We start from the raw sequence: 10918 nt of genomic DNA on the forward strand, positions 1-10918 counted from the left end.
ACATTCCCAGAAACACATTGGAAAGTTAACAAAAGTAAAGTTTAGATGTGGTGAGTAATACTAGAAAGGCAGTTTCTAAGAGACTCAGGCAATAACAAAAGAGAATTCAACATTAAAGCTGAGCATAAAAATATCTTAATTTGTGGATTATAGCATAATGGCTTTCATACTATTCATGATTCAGCTGAGGCCATTCTAAGTGCTGGAAACTCTCTTAGAGAGAGACAGACTTCATGAATTTGAAGATGATTATTTTCACTTATCACTCAGACTCTCACTCTTAATCCTGACAATAAATCATTACGTATTATCCTTGAGCAAGGTTCCCCAACCCAAGCAATAGTAAAGAATGATAACTATCAGTTTTCTCTACTGAGAATGCACAAAGGGCAAGGAGGATCACATTTAAAATTTATCAGAATTTTTATTTAGAATTAACTATTTGAAAGAAATATGATGTGAATAATTTGGGAAAAAAGGACTTGGTTTGCAGAGTACTTTATAATTTATCTTTTATATAGAAGGACACTGTTGCCTCAGGGGCACTTTAATTATCCTTTTATATTCAAATCAGCATTGTAGGTGATGTTAGCTGTATTGATTTTGTGCACATGTTTAAGGTCACACCGATCTGTAGTATGTCATATATTATAAAATAAGTTACACTGTAATGTAACTATTGATCCTCTAGGATGGGCAATAGGTGTTCATTTTCCCATGTTAATTTGTGTTAATTTTTTTATGTAAAATTTTTGTATTGTTTAGCAAAATGAATTGGCTTTGTGATGATTGACCATTTTTCTCAACCTGAGCATCTTGCACTGTCTGCATTCTTCTTTATTGTATGCTACCTTACTTTCTTCTCCACTAATGATACTCGACAACATTCTACCAGAATTTTCTTGAAGCTTGTTCATTGATTTTGTTGTTGTTGTTTTGCCAGAGCATATTGTTATTGCTTCTTTCAGTGTTTACAGGTAAGATATGCTTATCCAACATCGAAACACTGGAGATTTTCTATTTGTTCATTTCATCCTTTAAAAATATTTGTTTCACATCTGTCCACTGCAATAGGTTCTGGAAATGCAACACCTAGATAAGACACTTGAGACGCTCAGTCTCCTGCCACTCCTCCCCCCATTCACCTGGCTAATTTTTACTCATTCTTCAAGTTAAATGTTGCAAAGGTGGAGTGGGATGGTAATTGAAAACAGAAAATTGGATTTGGCATCAAGGGGGTCACTGGGGACTTTAACAAGAGCATTTTCAAAGGGGTAGGGGGAAGAGAGGGGAGTAGAATCTGGACTACAGATGTTGCAAGTGAGGACTTAGAGCCAATGAGGACAGACTATTTCAGAAGACAGTAACAAAAAGGAGGAAGCAGAGGGGCAGCAACTTGAGGGGAAGGGATTATGAAATAAAAATGTTGGTTTTGGTTTGGGAGAAATTTAAGTGTGTTTATAAACTTAAAAGCAAAGAGTGAAATAGTTGGGAGAAATTGAAGATACAGGAAAGAATGAAGATAATTTATGTAGTAGGCTCCAGAGTCATGTGTGGTGAGTTATGAGCATAGCTACATTTTTGTCTTGGGAAGGAGGAACATCTCTTCACCTGGAATATTAAGGAAGGAAGTAATATGAGAACAATTAGAGAAATGCTTCTCATTTCCATTGAGAAAAATGGATAGATCATTCTCTAAGAGGAGATAGATAAGGAAGAGGTAAACAGTTTGAAAAGTATAGTATGTGTTCGGAACAGTTTCCATAAGGAATGTGTGCTCCTTTTGCACTCTAGATCCATTCTCCATACTTCTCCACCCTGCTCTAGGCCTAAGATGCTGACAGTTATGGATACACCAACCAGTTTCCTAACTCTCTGGCTTTTGGTTGGTTTCAAGCAAGGGGAGAGAGGAAAGTTTGGGATATTTATTTCTCCAGATCTTTCTGCCTGGCCATAAGCTGCCAGTGGCAGAGATCTTCTTCCACAGCTCCTGTTAGGAAACTTTCCTTTACAGCTACAAGTCTTAGTGGATTCCTCCTCTCCTTCAGGCTTAGAGATAGCAGTGGCTTTCCTTCTGTGGCTAGCTCAGGGCACTCCCCCATCCTTTGTTGTTTTCCCATAACCCTGGGCAAGCAGTCTTCTCATTAAACTCTCCTCACATTGGAGGGCGCCATTTGTTTCCTGCTGGAACCCTAACTGATGCAGAATGCAGAGGAAGCTGAGCAGGGACAAGTAAAAGGATTGTTTTAGGCCCAGGTGAGATTAGGAGCTATAAATATGTCATGCTTATTTTCTCTGGTTAATCTGGCTGCCCATGAGAAGAAGTAGATGAAGAGGATGATGGGATTCACTGAAGCCTGTGGATGAAAGACTATATGTGGCAAAAGAAGAGAGAGAGGAATTGAGGTTGTCAGTGAATGGGTCATTGAAATGATTGCCTTAGACCTAAGAGCTGTGCTTTCCATGTGCATTATGAATTTGAGAAAAACACTTTTCTACCAGTTTCTCAAGTCTCTATAGCTGGATTATAATCTCCCTTGAATTTTCCTGTGGATTCAATGACTCTTCAGAAAATAGGAATACGCACACACACACACACATGCACACTTCAGGTCACTCCAGATCTAAAAGTGTTATTGGACTGTTATGGACTGAATTGGGTCCCCAAAAATTCATATGCTGAAGCCCTAATCCCCAATATGACTTCATCTGTGAGATAGGGCCTTTAAGGAGGTAGTTAAGGTTAAATGAAGCCATAAGGGTAGGGGCCTAATTCAATAGGACTGGTGTCCTTATAAGAAGAGGAAAAGACACCAGGAGTACACACACAGAGAAAGGCCATTTGAGGACACAGCAAGAAGGCAGCTGTCTGCAAGCCAAGAAGAGAAGTCTCACCAGAAACCCACTCTGCTGACACCTTGATTTTGGACTTCCAGCCTACAGAACTGTGAGAAAATAAATATCTGTTCTCTAAGTCATCCCAGTCTGTAGTATTCTACTATGGCAGCTTGAGCAGACTAATACATGGACCATCTAAACCTTCTAATATCAAAGGGGAACCACACTTTCTTGACCACGGAACCCAGTGATGCATAATACTCCATTCTGCCCACTTGTACTAGCCTGTCTCCTCCTCTTTACTGAATATTATTAACTCTTCAAGGCCCAGCTCTAATTTCACCTCCTCTGGGCAACCTCCCATGACCAGTGAAGTCTTATCCTCCCAAAAGAACCCACTCCTTAGGGATATGGCCTATCTGGTCTTAGATTATCATTTGTCAGTACTAGTATCTCTCATAGGGCCAAAGACTTACTGTTTTGTGAACTCATCCCAGATCTTAGCAATGCCATGTACATAGCAAATGTTTAATAAATGTTTGTTGATTGACTGATTACTCATCCTTGATTATTAGAAGAAAGCTATTTAGTTTCATTTGTTCCTATACTTAAGACATCCTGAGAGCAAATGATAATGCAGGGCAACCATCACAGCCCAGTTTAGTAGCATAGATGTGATTTCTGAACCTTCTCTATATCCCACCACAATGTCCAATCAAGACTCCCATCCCTGGGATTGCTACAGAGCAGATATGATGAGGTTGTTTCCTTAACCACAGTCAGTCTTCTTTAAGCCACCAGAACAATAACCAGTTTGTTCGCATTCCCAAGGCAGCGTGGCCTTGGAATAACTTTGGCAAATGAGACCAACCAATTCTTAAATCCCTTAAATTCAATCATATGAGACATTGTCTAAGACAATGGGACCCCAGCAGGGTATATACTGGTCTGAAAATATGTCTGAATAGTAGGTCTTACCTTGAAAGCAACAGCTGCTTCTCCAAAATGAACTTACGTTGTTTAACAGGCTTTCCATGGCAAACGCTATTAAAACAATTCCCTGTGAACCTTGCATTTTACTTTTAAAACCACTAGTAGAGTTAACTCTCCCTTTCTCTTGAAGAGTATACCACCTTTAAAACAAGCTCATCATCTGCTAATCCATTTCCAAACCCAGTTCAGGACTCTGGGTTAAGCACAGTATAACAGAGTGAGACTGTGGCTTGATGGAATGAGAGTTCCTTCTTCATCCTAATTGGCAGAGTCCTCACGAGGGAAGTCAGAGCACCTGGTTCTAACTCTAATTTGTCTTCCTCTCATGAATAATTCATGCTGCCTCTACGCTACCAGCCACTCCAACAGTAGGGGATGGTCTCTATGTGCGGATCACTGGCTGAAGCCTGGTCTGAACACACTGCCCCTTCCCACCCAGCAGGAAGCTTTGGCTTCTGTGTACGTGAGAGTTCTTGATTAAGGTTAGGTTGATGGACACTGAATGCTGAAAAGCTTATTGGGAATTTGGTATTAGTAATTTCCAATTTCCTTTATTTAACTAAGGGTGACCTGCCTTAATATTTAACCCTTAAAGGAATGCAGGCAGCTTTCTGGCAATAGAAGAATATGTCAGTTGAACACATTGAGAATGTATATATTTGAAGGTTTTATAGGCCTGCATATATCTGAAAATGAAACAGAAACTCAGAGTGATTTTGTGTAAGAAAAAAAAAAGAGAGAGAAAGGAAGGAAGGAGGGAGGGAGGAAGGAAAGGAAGGGACGGAGGGAGGGAGGGAGAGAAGGAAGGAAGGAAGGGAGGGAGGGAGGAAGGAAGAAAAAGAGAGAAAAAGATCTGATCAAGTCACTCCTCTGCTTGAAACATTCCATGGCTCCCACGGCTCTTAGGACCAAGCCCAAAGTCTTCCACATTGCCTAAAAGGCCTGAAGAATCTGGCTGCTATCTACTGCTCCTGCCTCATTCCACCACCCTACCTGTTGTTTGCTATACTCCAGCCACACTGCCATTTTCGGGTCCTTGAACCTGATCAGGGGCCCCCACAGACTCTTTCTTCTTTCTCTCTGCCTCCCTCTCCCCTCATCTCCAAGCTTCCACCTGGCTCATCTGTGCTCATCCCTCAGGTCTCAGTCAGAAGGCTGCTTTTACAGGTAAGACTGACTTCAGACTGAATTAAGTTCGTAGACCCCACCCCCACTCCATTATGTTCCCTAGTTCTATATAAGGTCTGTCATCATACAAGCTGGTTTACCTTTGTGGATCTTACCTCACTCATAACTAAATAATCGTAGAGTAGACTATAAGCTCCAAAAGTGCAGGGACCCCATCTGTTCACTCTATGTCCCCAGCATGTAGCATAGCACTTGACACATAGTAGGGGTGACATGAATGAATGAACGAATGAATGAATAAACAAATGCACAGACTTATGTGTGGGGCTCTGCATAGATGTGGCTATACCAAAGCTCAAGTGGTAAGTTCTCAGTCAGTTGGCTTGTTTGTTCGGTGAGATTCTTGCCAAAGTGGAGGGGCTGACAGTCTCACCTGAAGGAATAGACAGACATGCAGATGTGGGCATCTCTACCAGCTCCCTGCTTCTGGGTTTTAAAGTCTGAAGAATAGTTCATTTAGTTTCAGCATTTGGATCATATGTTTTCCCATAGTTGATCTGCAACACACCTGAATTTTTTCAATGTCTTTTCCTTGAATAAGGGCCAGCACTGTAAAGACTGTGTCTACCATTGGATGAAGAATGGGAATTGAGAGAGTAGAGAATCCAGTGTGACTGAAGACAGTTAAGGCAGAAGAGATGGGCAGTGGATGTCCCTAGGGCAGGACAGAGATGTGAGGTTCCCCTGGGAACCAGGCATGATCCAGGCCATGGTGTATTGCTGGAGAACTTAGGGAGGTTGCATAGGGGCTGCTAGTGTAGGGTATGGATAAGGAAGCATTTAGGAGTGGGTGATCAATGAGACTTCAGGGCTGGGTTTAGAAAGACAGAAAAAAAAATGTGGTGAAAGGAAGAAACTAAGTGGGTTTTATTGAGGTAGAAAAATAACAGTTTTGTAGTTTGATGTTAAAGAAAAAGAAAAAGAAAAACTGGAAACTAATGTAGCACACCTTCCCCCCCAAAACATACTCCATGTTGTACACCTGTGTAGAGCAAAATGCGCTGTCCTCTCTTCTCCTTCAAGCAAAGAAAGCAACGGTGAGCAAGGGCAGCTATCCCAACCTCATCCACTCAAAAAGGTGGGAAGAGTGAAGATGGAGGAGCAGTGCCACCAGTAAGATAGATGTCCTACTCTCTGTCTATTAGAGCCCAAGGGGCCAGGAGCACAACACCGGGACCTCTGATACAGCTGCCACAGAAAACCCAAATGTTCCCAATCACGTGGTCCCGCAAAAGCCCAGGTCTACCTCAGGGGCTCCACTCCGGCCTTCCCTATCTTACTCAGGAATATCTGAGTGGTGTTACCTCAGTCTCATCCAGAACCCTAGCTTTCCAGCCTCTGAAGTCCAGGCAAACATGAGAAAGCTACGTGCATATAACTGCAAGAAGACACAGCTCTTCTAGCAGTGAGGGTGGAGGTACAGAGGAGGGTGCAGGTGAGAGAATTAGAATTCAGACACGAAGGATGGGAAATAACTGAAGGGAGAGAGAGAACTGGGGACCAAGAAAGTCTATCTCTGCCTGATGCCACTGAAGAATATGACCAATTAGCCAGGAGAGGTTTTATTAGGACAGAATTTGAAAATCCTTTTAGCATACCACACTGAAGAGACCTCTGGTCTTTGAACCAAAAGACCTACTAGTTATTCTGTGGTTGCTTTAACTTATAAACACTGAGCCTTAGCTTCTGTGTTTGTAAAAATGGGAATGACAGTATTCAGCAGACACTGAGTCAATTTCTTTCCTGTCCAGCACTGACTTCTCCTTTAGGCACAGTGAGAAGAGTGCCCAGGGCCCATGATACTTTTAGGGGCCCACAAACATGATTTTAATTTCTTTCAAGGTCAGAAGAAAATAAATTAATATAATTTAGCCTGAATTGTATTCATCATTATATCAAGACAGTCACTAAATATAAATTTGAATATATTTATGAAAGAAGAGGTGTACAAAGGCTTAAGTGTCAAGGGCCCACAAAAGTGATAATGTAGCCCCACCCCCACCCCTCCTTTTTGGAGACCTTTCTCTCCCCCATACCCTATCCACATTGTTACAGCACTGGGTCCTCAGCAACCATTCCTGACTCTGTTCCTGGGATTTGATTGTACTAAGATCTACACTTGACCCAAGCTGGGCCAGTCAGAGTCCACTCCACTCAACTCTCCTCCTGGCCATGGTTGACTGGTTTGGGGTAAGGCAGGGTGGGGAGGATTTGGAGATGGGTCACCTGACTCCAGCTGAGCCAATCAGTCTCATCCTTATGAATTTGGGCTTGATTCTAAGATCCATCCAGAGTCTGACTCTTCCCTCCATGAGAGAAGATGAAAACTTGGGAGCTATGAACTGCTATTTCCCAGCATATAGACTTCAAGCAGAGAACCAATCTAAGGGAGAATATGCGCCAAAGGGGCAAAGGACTAAGATAGAGAGTCCAAGACACATTCTAATCCCAGGCTCCAGGCTGTTTCTGTGGCTGTTGCATCCTGTCCTTTGGCTTCTCTGAGACATCAGCAGGACTGAAGAGGGTAGTGGTTTAAGGCCTGGGGTCAGGAGCTATGCTGCCTGTGTTCAAAGACCAACTACTACATTCCAGCTCTGTGAAGCTAAGCAAGTTACTTAACTTCCCTGTGACTCAATTTCCTCTATCATAAAGGGGACATATTGTGAGAATTAAGTGAAGTAATGTATTAAAAGTGCCTAGAATACAGAATAGAAGAGAAAAGTCCAGAAACAGACCTATAAATATATTGTCAATTGATTTTTGACAATGCTACAAAGGCAATTTAATGGAGAAAGGATGATCTTTATAACAAATGGTGCTGGAATAATTAGAAATCTATATTAAAAAAAAATTTGACCTTCAGCCAATACTTTGCAACATATACAAAGATTAACTCAAAATGGATCATAGACCTAAATGTAAGCCCTAAAACTATAAAACTCCTAGAAGAAAATATTGGAGAAAATCTCTCTGACTTTAAATTAGGCCAAGAGAGGGCGGAGTCAAGATGGCGGCGTAGGCAGACTCTGAACTCACCTCCTCCCGTGGACACAGCCAATTTACAACTACTCATGGAAAAATTACCCCTGAGACAGAACTGAAAACTGGATAAGAGGAACTCCTGCAACAACGGACAATCCTAACTGGGGTAGAAGAGGCAGAGACTCCCTTCTGGAGAGGAAAAACGCCAGCTTCACAAGCCGCCAGCGTCACGGCCGGCCGCCGGGAGCAGCTCACAGGTACGCAGCCTCCCTGGAGGCGCGGGGCCCTGAGCCGGGGAGCGCCCCCGCTGTGGGCATTTTGTGGACCCAGCACAATTGAGACCAGCAGCATAATATCTGACTTTGCCTGCTACTAAAGCATTGGGTAGCACCCCCAGAAAACCCGGTTCACAAAGAAACTAAAACTGGCTCTTAAAGGGCCCGTGCACAAACTCACCCATTCCAGAAAACATCCTAAAATCACCAGAAAGAAAGGTGCACAGTGCTTCAGTGACAAGAGACTCACCTAATAGGCCCTGAGTGCATCTCGGTGAGGGGTGAGACCTCTCCAGGGACTGGGACATTGGCGGCGGCCATTGTTGTGGCCTGGTGTGAGCGTGCTGACACTGACGCCATTGGAGTTCTCCCTGAGACCTGCTGGCCCGGGGTCTGCTCCACCCGCTGGAGCGCCGATTTGATCCGGCTCAGCCAGGGCAGGCAGCCCACCCTAGAGACTAGCCCCACCCAACAACAAGCCCTCAGGCAACGTGTGGGCCTGCATAGATTGGTGACTGGATTCTCTGCAGCCTGGCAACTGGGCTGACTTGAGCGGGGCAGGGTGTGCGCGGGGAGCGGGTGGAGAGTGTGGGGCGGTGGCGGAGTGTGTGGGGCTCCCGCCGTGGAGAGACTGGGTCCGCTTGGGGGTCGGGAGCCACACGGGGCAGGACTGTGTTGACTGTGTGTGTGGACCTGTGGGCGGCAGGGCTTCTCAGCCACAGAAGACTTGTACTTCTCAAAGACCCACATAGGAGGTTTGCTCCACCTTCCAAAACCTGAAACAATTGGGTGCTCCTGTGCCTGAGGCCAGCCCCACCCAGCTGCAATCCTCAGAGAGCTGACAAGAGACCTAATAGGCTAGAGGCTTACAGCAATTGTAAGGCCCTGAGCCTAACAACCTGCCACGGTGGGGGCCTACTCACTTAAAAGAAATACTGCAACACAAATGTGGTATTAGAACTTGCAGCCAACTGTGCTGGGGCTCCCCACAGCTGATAAAGAGACTGAAGGGCCCACAACAACTACAAGCAGCTGAGCATTACAACAGCTGGCCAGGAGCATAACTCAGCCTCCTGGGCGCCTACAGGGAGAGCAAACAGGCCACAGCAGAAGGATACACATAGCCCACATAGGGGTCACCCTGGAACATTGAGAACTGAGGGAAGCACACTGGAAGCCTCCTAAGCCATCACTTACATAAGGTCACCTATCCAAGAGCAAGAGACGTAGCTGACCTACCTAATACGTGAGACACAAGCACAGGGAAAGAGGCAAAATGAAGAGGCAAAAGAATACATTCCAAGTAAGGGAACAGGACAAAACCCCAGAAAAGGAACTTAGTGAAACAGAAATGAGCAACCTACCCGACAGAGAGTTCAAACTAAGAGTGTTAAGGATGCTCACTGATCTGGGGAGAAGAATAGATGGACTCAGTGAGAATGTCAACAAAGAAATGGAAGATATAAAAAAGAACCAATCAGAAATGAAGAATACAATACTGGAAATGAAAAACTCATTAGAGGGACTCAAAAGCAGAGTAGAGGATACAGAAGAACGGATCTGTGAGCTGGAAGAAAGACTAGAAGAAATTACCCAAGGTGAACAGGTAAAAGAGAAAAGAATTAAAAAGAGTGAGGACAGTCTAAGGGACCTCTGGGACAACATCAAGCGCACTAACATCCGTGTTATAAGTGTCCCGGAAGGAGAAGAGTGAGACAAGGGGGCAGAGAATCTATTTCAAGAAATAATAGATGAAAACTTCCCTAACCTAAGGAAGGAAACAGACATCCAGGTACAGGAGGCACAGAGAGCCCCAAACAAGATAAACCCAAAGAGGCCCACACCAAGACACATCATAATCAAAATGTCCAGAATTAAAGATAAAGAGAGAATCCTAAAAGCCGCAAGAGAATGTCAAGTTACATACAAAGGAAACCCCATAAGGCTATCAGCTGACTTCTCAGCAGAAACCTTACAGGCTAGAAGAGAATGGCATGATATATTTAAAGTGCTAAAAGGAAAAAACTTACAGCCAAGAATACTCTACCCAGCAAGGTTATCGTTCAAAATGGAAGGAGAGATCAAAATTTTCCCAGACAAGCAAAAATTAAAGGAGTTTGTCACCAAGAAACCAGTGTTACAAGAAATGTTAAAGGGACTGATTTAAGGGGAAAAGAGAAGACCACAAATAGGAAAAATTATCTATTTCCACGATTAGAACGTAATGGATACAAATGCACAAAAAAGAGGTTGGATATGATATCAAAAACATAAAAGGAGGGAGGAGGGTAGTTAAAGAGTACAGCTTTCAGACAGAGGTCAAACTAAAGTGACCATCAATTCTGTATAGAAGAAGTAAGGAACAGAGAAGGACTACTAAAACACTGAGGAAAAAAAAAAAAAGTTAAAAATGGCAGTAAGTACATACTTATCAATAGCTACTTTAAACGTCAATGGACTAAATGCTCCAATCAAAAGGCATAGGGTGGCTGACTGGATAAAAACAAGACCCATATATATGCTGCATACAAGAGACACACTTCAGACCTAAAGAAACTCACAAACTGAAAGTGAATGGATGGAAAAAGATACTCCATAAATGGCAATGAAAAGAAAGCTGGGGTAGCAGTACTCATATCAGA

The 10918-nt window shown here is 43.4% G+C and overlaps 1 long non-coding RNA gene across 1 annotated transcript in view; it reads right to left on the reverse strand.

Moving 5' to 3' along the window:
• LOC147918054 (uncharacterized) overlaps nucleotides 1-8910 on the reverse strand; it is a 30404-nt gene extending 21494 nt beyond the window's left edge. Inside the window, exon 1 of the long non-coding RNA XR_015549150.1 lies at nucleotides 8527-8910. This is a non-coding gene — a long non-coding RNA (uncharacterized LOC147918054). The remainder of the gene's footprint in view (nucleotides 1-8526) is intronic.
• Nucleotides 8911-10918: the final 2008 nt, after the last annotated feature.

The sequence above is a fragment of the Ceratotherium simum genome, chromosome 2, assembly GCF_057802395.1.
Source record: "Ceratotherium simum simum isolate JZ-2026a chromosome 2, ASM5780239v1, whole genome shotgun sequence".
Lineage (NCBI taxonomy): Eukaryota > Metazoa > Chordata > Mammalia > Perissodactyla > Rhinocerotidae > Ceratotherium > Ceratotherium simum.